Genomic DNA, 13,827 nt, shown 5'->3' with positions numbered 1-13,827 from the left:
ATATACATTGTTATATAGGAAGCATTTATTGTTTTCTTAGAGTATAGCATAGATTTAAAACAAGGTTAGGCATTTATCAGTTTAGAAGAAACCTGTGAATAATTAGTATATATTTCCTGCTTCCTAGGGCAATATAGAAATTAAATGAAATAGGCTATATGGCCACATTAAAGTGTGTTGAACATCCAGTAGGAGTATTTAAATATGAGTACATTGAAATAAATCGTTTCATTTTTAAAACTGCAATTGCTGTAGAAAATTTTTGAGCTGTCAGTTCTTTTTTGTTTGTTTTTTTGAGACAGGATCTTGCTCTGTTGCCCAGGCTGGAGTGCAGTAGTGGATCACGGCTCACTGCAGCCTTGACCTCCTGGGCTCAAGCAATACTCCTACCTCAGCCTCCAGAGTAGCTGGTACCACAGGTGTGCGCCACCATGCCCAGCTGTTTTTTGTTTTGTTTTGTTTTTTGTTTTTGTTTTTGTTTTGAGACGGAGTTTCGCTCTTGTTGTCCAGGCTGGAGTGCAATGGTGCGATCTCCACTCACTGCAACCTTCCGGGTTCCAGTGATTCTCCTGCCTCAGCCTTCCGAGTAGCTGGGATTACAGGCATGGGCCACCAAACCTGGCAAATTTTGTGTTTTTAGTAGAGACAGGGTTTTGCCATGTTGGTCAAGCTGGTCTCGAACTCCCGACCTCAGGTGATCTGCCTGCCTTGGCCTCCCAAAGTTCTGGGATTACAGGTGTGAACCACCGCGCCTAGCCCAGCTGGTTATTTTTACTTGTAGAGATGATGTCTCTCGATGTTGCCCAGAGGTATCAGTTCTTTATGACAATTATATGGACCTACTTTTGAATCTAAGCTCTGAGATTACTTATTTTGATTCTGTTTTTTCTTCATTATTAACAAAAGAGATTTCGGCCGGGCATGGTGGTTCACGTCTGTAATCCCAGCACTTTGGGAGGCTGAGGTGGGCAGATCACGAGGTCAGGAGATCAAGACCATCCTGGCTAACACGGTGAAACCCTGTCTATACTAAAAAAGTACAAAAAAAAAAAAAATTAGCCAGGCGTGGTGGCAGGCACCTGTAGTCCCAGCTACTCAGGAGGCTGAGGCAGAGGAATGGCATGAACCCAGGAGGTGGAACCTGCAGTGAGCTGAGATCCAGCCACAGCACTCCAGCCTGGGCGACAGAGCGAGACTCCGTCTCAACAAAAAAAAAAAAAAAAAAAAAAAAAAAAAAAAAGATTTCTAGTGTGTAATTTTTGAAACAACTTATTAAGGTAAGATTTATGTATAATAAACTGCTCTGTTTCAAAGTCAAAAATTTGAGGGTTTTTTTCAGATACATAAACCTGTGAAACTACTATGAAGGTCAAGATACAAAACATTTCCAATACCCCCAAAAGTTGCCTCATGGCGTCTTATTATCATTTTCGGCTTCCAGCCTCAGATAACCATTGATGCATCGTGTTTTCAATGGTTTTTTGTTTTTTTTTTAAATCCTTTTAGAGTAGTTTGCATTTCGCGGAATGTTACAGGAATGGAATCATATTGTATGACTTCTTTCAGCATAAGGATTTTGAGAGCCATCTGTGTTGTTTCATGTATCGATGGTTCATTCCCGTGTTATTGATAAGTATTTCCTTGTATGGATATGCATATTCACAATTTTTTCATATTCTTTAACCTGGTGGTGGCTATTCTAGTTGTTTATAAACTTTTGGCCATTATAAAGCAAAGTTTTTTCAACATTGTTATATGAGTCTTTATGTTGGCATTTATCTTCAGTTCTCTCAGGTAAATACTTGCTGTGGCAGGATTATTTGTATGTAGGAAGCTCTCTCAGAAACTGTCAAACTGGTTTCTTTTTTTTCTTTCTTTTTGGAGATGGAGTCTTGCTCTGTTGCCCAGGCTGGAGAGCAGTGGTGCGATCTGGGCTCGCTGCAACCTCCTCCTTCCAGGTTTAAGCAATTCTCCTGCCTCAGCCTCCTGAGTAGCTGGAACTACAGGCACGCGCCACCACTCCCAGCTAATTTTTTTGTATTTTTCGTAGAGACGGAGTTTCACCATGTTGGCCAGGATGGTCTGGATCTCTTGAACTTGTGATCTGCCCGCCTCGGCCTCCCAAAGTGCTGGGATTACAGGCATGAGCCACGGCGCCCGGCCTACAGGTTTCTAAAGTGGTTCCAATTTAGATTCCCATCAGTAGTGTGTTATAATTTTACCTCTTTAGCATCTTCACCAAGACTTGCTATTGTCAGTTATTTTTTTTAAATTTTATCTATTTTAATGGATGTGTAGTGGGGTATCTCATTGAAGTTTTATTGGAATTTCCTAATTTAATAGGGTTGAGCATCTTTTCATGTTTTATTGCCCATTTGTTTATCTTTTTTGTGAAGCATCTGTTCAAATAATTTGTTTGCTTAAAAAATTTTGTTTTATGATTTAGTTATAAGGATTTTTTGTTAATATTTCAGGTAGAAGTCCTTTGATCTATGTATTGGGAATTATTTGTCCTATACCATGACTTTTTTTCGTTCTTTCAAAAAATTTTTTTTCTTTAAGGATTTTTTTTTTTTTTTAAATATTTCAGGTAGAAGTCCTTTGATATATGTATTGGGAATTATTTGTACCATACCATGACTTTTTTTCATTCTTTTAAAAAAAATTTTTTTCTTTTTTTTTTTTAAGTCTCACTGTGTCACCCAGGCTGGAGTACAGTGGAGTGATTATAGCTCACAGTAACCTCAAACTCCTGAGCTCAAGCAGTCCTCCTCCCTCAATCTCCTGAGTACCTGGGACTATAGGCTACCACACCTGGCTAATTCTTGTAGGGTTTTTGTTTGTTTGTTTCTTCTAGAGACAGGGCCTCACTGTGTTTCCCAGGCTGGTCTAGAATGTCTGGCCTCAAGTGATCTTCCCACTTCAGCTTCCCAAAATGCTGGGATTAAGACATGAACCACTGCACCTGGCCTGACTTTTTTTCCTTAATGTTGACTGTAATATATACTTATGCTGAAGCCTTATTTTCCTTTTATGGTACTACCTCTGATTACTCCAAGATTACAAAGGTTACTTCTGTGCTTTATTCTAGAAGCTTTACTTCTTACATTTAGGTCTTCCGTTCATTTTGAATTGTAATGTGTTAATTATGGAGTGAAAACTGATTCTCGTGCACACAGATACCCGTTGTTGGAACAGTATTGGTTGGAAAAACTTTTCTCATTTGACTGTCTTGACACTGTTATTGAAAACCAGCTGCTTGTTTATGTTGGATCTTTTTCTGGATTCTATTCTGTCTCATTGATAGTTTTTAGGGCCTCTGTGTTTTGAATACTGTAGCTCTATAGGAAGTCTTAACCTCAGGGGTGGCTTTCTACTTTAAATGTGATTTTTTTTTTTTTTTTTTTTTTTTTTTTTGAGACGGAGTCTCGCTGTGTCTCCCAGGCTGGAGTGCAGTGGCGCGATCTCGGCTCACTGCAAGCTCCGCCTCCCGGGTTCACGCCATTCTCCTGCCTCAGCCTCCGAGTAGCTGGGACTACAGGCGCCCGCCACCACGCCCAGCTAGTTTTTTGTATTTTTAGTAGAGACGGGGTTTCACCGTGTTAGACAGGATGGTCTCGATCTCCTGACCTCGTGATCCACCCGCCTCGGCCTCCCAAAGTGCTGGGATTACAGGCTTGAGCCACTGCGCCCGGCCTTTAAATGTGATTTTAAAGATTGCTTTGGCTATTTGAGGTAATTTCCATTTCCATGTAAATTTTAGAATCAGCCTGCTAGTTTCTAAGTTTTTTTTTTTTTTTTTTTTTTTTTTTTGAGACGGAGTCTCGCTTTGTGGTCCAGGCTGGAGTGCAGTGGCCGGATCTCAGCTCACTGCAAGCTCCGCCTCCTGGGTTTACGCCATTCTCCTGCCTCAGCCTCCCGAGTAGCTGGGACTATAGGCACCCGCCACCTCGCCCGGCTAGTTTTTTGTATTTTTTAGTAGAGACGGGGTTTCACCGTGTTAGCCAGGATGGTCTCGATCTCCTGACCTCGTGATCCGCCCGTCTCGGCCTCCCAAAGTGCTGGGATTACAGGCTTGAGCCACCCCGCCCGGCCTAGTTTCTAAGTTTTAAAAAGTCTGGCAGGCACGGTGGCTCACGCCTGTAATCCCAGCACTTTGGGAGGCTGAGCTGGGCGGATCACCTGAGGTAAGGAGTTTGAGACTAGCCTGGCCAACATGGTGAAACCTCATCTCTACTAAAAATATAAAAATTAGCCAGGTGTGGTGGCACATGCCTGTGGTCTCAGCTCTTTGGGAGGCTGAGGCAGGAGAATCACTTGAACCTGGGAGGCGGAGGTTACAGTGAGCTGAAACCGTGCCATTGCATTCCAGCCTGGGCAAGAAGAGTGAAACTCCGACTCAAAAAAAATAGTAATAATAATAAATAAAAAGTCTGATGGAATTTTAATTGGGATTCTATTGAATTTATGGATCAGTTTGGGAAATACTGACATCCTAACAATATTGGATCTTCTAATCCATAAATATGATATTTCTCTATTTTTAAAGAAGTTTTCTTTGATTTAAAAAAATTTTTTTTAAAGGGATCTTGCTATGTTGTTCAATCTGGGCTTGAAGTCCTTGGCTCTCGTGATCTCCTGCTTCAGCCTCCTAAGTAGCTGAGACTACAAGTGCATGCCACCATGCCCAGCTTTCTTTTACTTCTTGCAATAAGATGTTTTGGGAATACAGATCTTACAACATTGTGTTAAATTTACTCCTGAGTATTTCCTGTTTGAGGATTCTATTGTAACTAAAATTTTAATTTCTAAATGGTCATCAATAGCATAGAAACACAATCAGTTTTTATATGTTGGCTTTTTTTGGCCCTGCTAAACATGTCATATGCAAATACAGTTTTACCTCTTCCTTTATGATCTGTGTGTTTTATTTCTTTTTTGTGCTTTATTGTACTTCCTTGGACCTCTGCTGCAATACTGAATAGAAGTGATGAGAGTGGACATTATCTTTCTAATCTTAGAAAGTTTTCAGTCATTTATTATTAAGTACAATGCAGTTTTTGTTGTATTTATTTGTTTGTTTTGAGAAAGGGTCTTGTTCTATTGCCCAGGCTGGAGTGCAGTGTAGCAGTCTTGAATCACTGCAGCCTGGACCTCGCAGACTCAAGTAATCCTCCTGTCTCAGCCTCCCGAGTAGCTAAGACTACAGGGCACGCCATCATGCCCAGCTAATTTTAAAATTTTTTGTAGAGACGGGGTCTCACTATATTGCCCAGGCTGGTCTCGAACTCCAGGGCCCAAGTGATCCTCCTCAGTTTCCCCAAATGCTGAGATTATAAGCCACTGCACTTGGCCCTTTTTTTTTTTTTTTTTTTTAAATCGAGTTAGAATGTTTTCTTATATATCCAGGTTGTTGAGGTTTTTATTATGAATGGGCATTGAATTTTGTCAGTTCCTTTTTTTTTTTTCCTTCTGCATCTAATGAGATTACTATGTGATTGTTATTCTTTATTTTGTTAATATAGTGAATTACATTGATTTCAAATGTGAAGGAACTATTTGTTCCTAGGATGAATCCTGCTTGGTCACTACATACTACTGGATTCAACTTGCTAATAATTTGTTAAGGAATTTTACATTTGTGTTCATGAGGGATATTGAGTTGTAGTCTTCTTTTTTTGTAATAAGGAGTTTTGTAATAAGAACTTTGGTTTTCATATCAGAATAATACTCCCTCAGAAAATTAGTTGGGAAATAGTTCTTTCTGTTCTGTTTTCTTAAGGTGTTTATAAAGGATTGATATTATTTTCTTAATCAAATGTTTGCCAGAATTCACAGTTTAGCCATCTAAATTGTTTTATATAGAAAGTGCCTTTTTTTTTCTTTTTTCTTTTTTTTTTTTTAAGATGGACTCCACGTTGCCCAGGTTGGTCATTTGTTCCCTCTTGATCAATATAAAGATATTTCCACATTATTGATCTTTTTAGAATTTGGTTTTATTAGTTTTTCCTATTTGTTTTATATTTCATTGGTTTCTGTTCTTTATTAATTTTTTTCTACCTATTTGGGGTTTAATTTGATCGTTTTCCTCCTTGCTTTCTAAAGTGGGATGTTAAATAGCTGATTTTACCACAAATTTTGATTTGTTGTGATCCATTATTCTGTTCAAAATTTTTTTTGAGTTTTTTGGTGATTTCTTTGACCCATGAATTATTTAGTACTAAATTCCTTAATTTCCAGATACTTGGGGCTTCTCTAAGTTTTACTTTTTGGAATGTTACTGATTTCTAATTTAATTTAATTCAATGGTCAAAGAGTACTCAGTAACACCTCAGTATTTTGAAATCTTTTGAGACTTGTTTCTTGGCTCAGCTTGGTTCATGTTTCATGTGTCCTTATAATCAAGTTATACTCTGTAGTTACTGGGTGTGCTGTTATGCAGGTGTCAGTGGTTGATGTTAGTATTCATACCTTCTCTTACACTAATTTTTTTTTCACCTAGTTGTATGTTACTGAGAGATATGTATGAAAGTCTTCAATAGTGATTGTATAGGCCGGGCGCAGTGGCTCACACCTGTAATCACAGCACTTTGGAAGGCCAAGGCAGGTGGATCACGAGGTCAAGAGATCAAGAGCAGCCTGGCCAACACAGTGAAACCCCATCTCTACTAAAAATACAAAATTAGCTGGGCATGGTGGCACGCACCTGTAGTCCCAGCTACTCAGGAGCCTGAGGCAAGAGAATTGCTTGAATCTGGGAGATGGAGGTTGTAGTGAGCCGAGATCGCGCCCCTGCACTTCAGCCTGCCAATAAAGCGAGACCCTGTCTCAAAAATAAAAAATTTTTAAAAAGTGATTGTAGAGTTGGTTGTTTCTCCTTTTGATTCTGTTAATTTTTGTTTCATATATTTGAAGTTGGTTATTAAACACATGAACACTTAAAATATTTGTCTTTCTCTTTGGACCCTTTTACCTTTCTGCCGTAACCTTCTTTGTGTCTACTAATATTCTTTGTCTAGAAGTCTATTTTGTCTGATACTAATGCAGCCACTATAGTTTTCTTACACTTGTTGTCTGCATGGTATATCTCTTTACAATTTCTTACTTTGAATCTTGTTTTTTCTTTGTTTTTAAGGTAACATCTCCTGTGTTCTTTAGTTGTCTCATGCCTTTTTATCCAGTTTGGCAAGCTCTGCCTTTTGTTTGGAGTGTTTAGTTTGTTTTAATTTAATGAAGATGGTTTTCAGGTTATATAAAACTTTAGCCATATGTCTTATTTTTTGAGACAGAGTTTTGCTCTTGTTGCCCAGGCTGGAGTGCAATGGCATGATCTCGGATCACCACAACCTCTGCCTCCCAGGTTCGAGTGATTCTCCTGCCTCAGCCTCCCGAGTAGCTAGGATTACAGGCATGCGGCGCCACACCCAGCTAATTCTGTATTTTTTGTAGAGATGGGATTTCTCCATATTGGTCAGGCTGGTCTCAAACTCCCGAACTCAGGTGATCCGCCCGCCTCGGCCTCCCAAAGTGCTGGTGTTACAGGCGTGAGCCACCTGATCTGGCCCACATTCTTAATGGTAGAGGCGTCATTGAAGAATCAGAGGCAGTTAATAAATATCTTATTTTCATGGCCACATGAATTACTACTTTTGGTCCATTGGTGAACTGGCAGATAGTTCAGGACAGTTGTTCTTTGTTTGTTCATTTATGTCAACATGTATTTCTTATCTTTTCCTACATAAGAAACAACTTTGTATTGCTGTAGAGGGAGAAGATGTAATAAACATGTTGGCCTCTCTCGTTAGGAAAAGAGGGATTTCTTAGTAACATTGGGCGTATTCCTTTTTGTAGGTAGCAATGATATGTTTTATTTTATTTTAATATTTCAAATGTGAATACCTATAAATGTAAAATTGTTTTGTTTGGCTGGGCACAGTGGCTCACTCCTGTAATCCCAGCACATTGGGAGGCCAAGGTGGGTGGATCACCTGAGGTTGGGAGTTCCATGCCAGCTTGGCCAACATAGTGAAACCCTGTCTCTACTAAAATTACAAAAATTAGCCAGGCGTGATGGCGGTGCCTGTAATCCCAGCTACTTGGGAGGCTGAGGCAGGAGAATGGCATGACCTGGAGGCAGAGCTTGCAGTGAGCAGAGACAGCGCTACAGCACTCCAGCCTGGACGACAGAGCGAGACTCTATCTCAAAAAAAAAATTAATAAATAAATAAAAAGTTTTATTTGTATTTTTATGTATTAAATATAAGATTATGTTAAATATGAAGAAGTAATAGTGTTTCCCCCAGACAGATCTTGTGTGGAAATATCTCTGTGTGTGTTTCCTCATACACTGTTTGCATTAGGCTCGTCTGAACACTTGTAGCTGACATATAATTTGTAAACATCATGCTATGTAACATGTAGATGGTCTGTCTTATCCTAATGGGGTTAATTTAGCCACCTTTGAGTGCTTACATTTATTTGGCCATTTACAAAATAGGCCTTTATATTCCTACTTAGAAACTGCAGAAAAGCCCTATCGTTTAAGACTAAGGTTTTATAGAATATATCATGCCGACTTATTTTTCCTAAACTGATATTGGATTTCCTTCTTTGGGCTCAGATATCTTTCCTAGTTTCTAATAAAATTGAAATTATTTTGGTTTTTCTTTCTCAGTAATTCATTGCCATTTTCTTACCAACACTAAACATATCTATATATTCACTGTATGTAAGTAAAATTTATAATCATGCAACAAAGATTTCACCTCCGCCTGGACAGTTTTATTCCCTGAGATAGGGGCATCTTTTAGACATTTGGATTAAGCTCTTTACGTATTCAACAGAGTGCATATTTGTTTGCTTATTTATGCACACCCACATCTCCTTCAACAAAGAATTCAAGGCTCCCAGCAGCTTAATAGTTTTTCATCTCTGATCTATAAGTATCACTATTTTTTTTTTTTTTTTTGAGATGGAGTCTTGCTCTGTCGCCCAGGCTGGGGTGCAGTGGCCGGATCTCAGCTCACTGCAAGCTCCACCTCCTGGGTTTACGCCATTCTCCTGCCTCAGCCTCCCGAGTAGCTGGGACTACAGGTGCCCGCCACCTCGCCCGGCTAGTTTTTTGTATTTTTTAGTAGAGATGGGGTTTCACTGTGTTAGCCAGGATGGTCTCGATCTCCTGACCTCGTGATCCGCCCGTCTCGGCCTCCCAAAGTGCTGGGATTACAGGCTTGAGCCACCGCGCTCGGCCAAATATCACTATTTGTTAACTATTGAGTATTAATTATTTGTGTTTTCTAACCCTAGTCTGATGCCTGATACATGGTAGAGAGATACTAAATGGTTGTTGAATGATTCAATAGATAAATCAAGTTCAAGTTCATATCACACTTGATCATCCAGAATTTGATGTTATGAAGTTGGCACAGCAGACTATACAGATAACACTATTCTAAGGATCATTTTCATCTCTCTTTTGTTCTAAAATATTAAGTCCATAGAATTTTTGTCAGCGATTTTTTGTTTGTTCATTATAAATGGCCTTCACTAAAGCATCTGGACCTGGATTAGCTTTGCAGTGCTTATGACTTGAATGTGAAATACTTCTCAGCTCCCAAGTAAGGCATAGCCAGGAGGCCCTTTCGTAAGTTTTCCCTAAGCATGTGAGAGGAGCCTTTGGACATTCATTCCATACCCACACCCTTGACTTAAACGTTTCCATCCACATGAGTCAACATTAAATGGTTAATGTTTGCTGGCTTGGGTTAAGGTAAGATGGTGGGTTTTCTTGTCGTTCAGGATTTTTTATTTGTTGTTGGAAAGTCTAATGGGAAAAGTTGATATGCTCTATGATTTCTTATTATGGAAATCCAATAAATTTCAGAACAGCACTTCATATAAATCAGCCTTGACAGGCACTGTTGCCATTGTTTTATTTATGTAATAACAGGATATTGAAGTCAACAGAATGTTGTGTTGTTAATTATAGCATTAGTGAGGATGCAGAAAAAGATCATGCAGTTGAGGTTTTCTGGTAGAACCAAGACCTTTTCAGCTGATTATTAGCATAATAATACATAATTTTCAACTTTTATTTTTTGTACTTTGATCAATTAGAAACATTTTCAGCTATTGTTTTGAAAATTAAGTGTTTAAGTGTTCACCTTTGTGGCTTCCTTTGGGCTGAGAAATTCATAAATTCTAAAGTTCCTTGTAACAACATTTTTTTTTTTTTTTTTTGAGACGGAGTCTCGCTCTGTCACCCAGGCTGGAGTGCAGTGACCGGATCTCAACTCACTGCAAGCTCCGCCTCCCAGGTTTAGGCCATTCCCCTGCCTCAGCCTCCCGAGTAGCTGGGACTACAGGCGCCCGCCACCTCGCCCAGCTAGTTTTTTGTATTTTTTAGTAGAGACGGGGTTTCACCGTGTAGGCCAGGATGGTCTCGATCTCCTGACCTCGTGATCCGCCCGTCTCGGCCTCCCAAAGTGCTGGGATTACAGGCTTGAATCACTGTGCCCGGCGTAACAACATTTTAACACAAATTGAGTGATTTATTTTTTGTACTTTTTTTTTTTTTTTTTTTTTTGAGATGGAGTCTTGCTCTGCCACCCAGGCTGAAGTGCAGTGGCACCATCATGGCTCACTGCAAGCTCCCCCTCCTGGGTTCACGCCATTCTCCTGCCTCAGCCTCCCAAGTACCTGGGACTACCGGCGCCCACCACCACGCCCGGCTAATTTGTTTGCATTTTTATTAGACGGGGTTTCACCATGTTAGCCAGGATTGTCTCGATCTCCTGACCTCAAGTGATCCTCCCGCCTCGGCCTCCCAAAGTGCTAGGATTACAGGCGTGAGCCACCGTGCCCAGCCTATTTTTTTGTCTCATTTAAATGAAGTGGCTTTTAAAATTTAGTACATTGTTTCTTTTTAGATAATCTGTAGCTTTATTTAAAGTCAAACTTTACACCCCACTTTGTTCTTTTCCCTAAACATGAGAGAGAGCATTAGCTAAGCTTCTCTGGGGTGGATGGGGAGATAAAAGGTCACTTACATGAGCAGCCTCTGGTAATGGTACTTACTGTACCATTTACTTACTGTAATGGAAAAGGCTTGACACAGACTCTCTTCGTTGGCTTTAGTCCTAATGCAGCCCTCCACAGCTGTGGTTCTGACTTCGCCTGCCTCTTACCCACTCTTACGTTTCTTAAGCCATTCCTTTCTTCTTTTCTTTATATAACAGCTTTATTAGGATATCATTCACCCATTCAGAGTGTACAATTTTATGACTTTTAGTATATTCACAGAGTTGTGCAACTATCAACACAATCTATTTTAGAAAACCTTCATCACCTCAAAAAGGAACCTTATTCCTATTAGCAATCACTCCCCATTTTCATTTCCCAACCCTAGGCAACCACTCATCTGCTTTTTGTCTCTGTAGATATGCCTATTCTGGACTTTGCATATAAATGGCATCATATAATAAGTGGCCTTTGTGACTGCTTTCTTTTGGTGTCATCCATGTTGTGGTATTAGCCGTTTTTATATATTACCATTTTATTTATCCTCCTGTTCTGCTTTGTCTGTCATTTAAAATGTGGCACCTGCCCTAAGCAACACTCCTCAGGTCTGATCAACATAAGGTGACCTGGGGATACCCCTCAGTTATCCTAAAAGCTCATCTTCTCAGTGCAGTCTCAGCTTATAAGAATGTGTGCTCATCATATTTTTTTTAGTTCTGTGCTGTAGTCTTGTTTCATTTTTCCTTGTATATTTGCATTTGATAAGCCATTTCTTTCCCACCCTGAGCTTTTCCACTGAATTTTGAGCCAGTCATAGGACCATAAATTCATCACTATTAATTTTATTTTTTAGATGTCAACTCTTGGTCAGCTTCCTGATTTTATTCATAAAAACGATAAAATTGAAATGTATTTGTTTATTTATATGCTAGGCAAAAGTTTAAGTGCTTTTTATGAATGAATTCGTTTAATCTTTATAACAATTCTATGAGGCAAGTGTGGTTATCATCTAAAAATAATAAGCACACTTATTTATATACACAATATTTATATACATAACTATTTAAACTTGGCTTAAATTGAGGCCAGTACCTTATAGCGTCTTCTTGAAATGTCTGGTTAATTAGACTGGGCGTGGTGGCTCACGCCTGTAATCCCAGCACTTTGGGAGGCCAAGGCAGGCAGATCACGAGGTCAAGAGATTGAGACCATCCTATCCAACATGGTGAAACTCCGTCTCTACTAAAAATACAAAGATTAGCTGGGCGTGGTGGCACGTGCCTGTAGTCCCAGCTACTCGGGAGGCTGAGGCAGGAGAATCTCTTGAACCCGGGAGGTGGAGGTTGCAGTGAGCCGAGATTGCGCCACTGCACTCCAGCCTGGCGACAGAGTGAGACCCCGTCTCAAAAAGAAAAAAAGAAAGAAATGTCTGGTTAGTCTGTAATTTGGAGGATTTGCTGTTCATCCAATCAGAAATCCTTCATGCCACAGCTTTTCCTGCATCTCCTTCCTGTTTCCTAGGCGCTCAGCAGGGACTGAGGAATGTGATCCAGCTTTTACTTTTGTTTGGCACAAGTTAGAAAGTTCATTTACTCCTTTAAGAAACTTCTTTATCAGGTGATATTTTTCCATGTTAAAGAGTGGTAAAATGTTTTGAGATATATGTGGTATTTATAAAAACATCCACTTACCATTTGATAGTTAGAATTTTAACATATTTGAGCCTATATTAAGTATTAATAACACAATGTCTTTAGCAAATTGATAAAAGCATTTTGCCTTTTTACATTTAAAAAGAGGCTTAGGCTGGGTGCGGTGGCTCATGCCTGTAATCCCAGCACTTTGGGAGGCTGAGGCAGGTGGATCACCTTAGGTCAGGAGTTCAAGACCAGTCTGGCCAATATGGTGAAACCCTGTCTCTACTAAAAATACAGAAATTAGCCAAGCATGGTATTGCATGCCTGTAATCCCAGCTACTCGGGAGACCGAGGCAGGAGAATCGCTTGAACCTGGGAGGTAGAGGTTGCAGTGAGCCAAGATCATGCCACTGCACTCTGGCCTGGACAACAGAGCAAGACTCCCATCTAAAAAAAAAAAATTGCCGGGCCTGGTGGCTCAGGCCTGCAATCCCAGCATTTTGGGAGGCTGTGGCGGGCAGATCACGAGGTCAGGAGTTCAGGATGCGCCTGGCTAACATGGTGAAACCCCATCTCTACTAAAAATACAAAAATTAGCTGGGCGTGGTGGTGCACACCTGTAATCCCAGCCACTCAGGAGGCAGGAGAATTGCTTGAACCTGGGAGGTGGAGGTTGCATTGAGCCGAGATGACATCACTGCACTCCAGCTGGGGCAACAGAGTGAGACTCTGTCTTAAAAAAAAAAAAAGCTTTAATAAAATCATACTCGTTTTTTTATTTGGTGATTAACATGTTTGAGTTTCTGCGACCCTTGTGGGGAGGGTATTTGATGAGAATCTAAGTGAACACTTCATTGTTAGAGCAAATCAGGCCCATGAGTTTCAGAAGGGCTCATGTATTAGTTCTGCAGCATACTACAAAATTCTAAAATTCATAATATTTGTCGTAGTATTCATTTCCTATGTTTTGGAAATATACCTCAGAATGCTTTTTTACAACTCTCTTAAATAATTTTTTATCCCCAATTTTTGAAGGTTAGTGTATTTGTTTCCTGTGGCTTCTGTAACACATTTCCCAAACTTGGTGGCTTAAACGACAGAGAGGTGTTCTCTCACAGTTCTGGAAGCCAGAAATCTGACATCAAGTTGTCAGTGGGGTACCCCTCTGGCT

The 13,827-nt window shown here is 40.0% G+C and overlaps 1 protein-coding gene across 1 annotated transcript in view; it reads left to right on the top strand.

Moving 5' to 3' along the window:
• Positions 1 to 13,827, top strand: part of RERE (arginine-glutamic acid dipeptide repeats) — a 392,536-nt gene that overhangs the window by 255,439 nt on the left and 123,270 nt on the right.

Source organism: Macaca thibetana, chromosome 1 (genome assembly GCF_024542745.1).
Source record: "Macaca thibetana thibetana isolate TM-01 chromosome 1, ASM2454274v1, whole genome shotgun sequence".
In the NCBI taxonomy this organism is placed as follows: domain Eukaryota; kingdom Metazoa; phylum Chordata; class Mammalia; order Primates; family Cercopithecidae; genus Macaca; species Macaca thibetana.
This window is presented reverse-complemented; position numbering and strand designations above follow the sequence as displayed.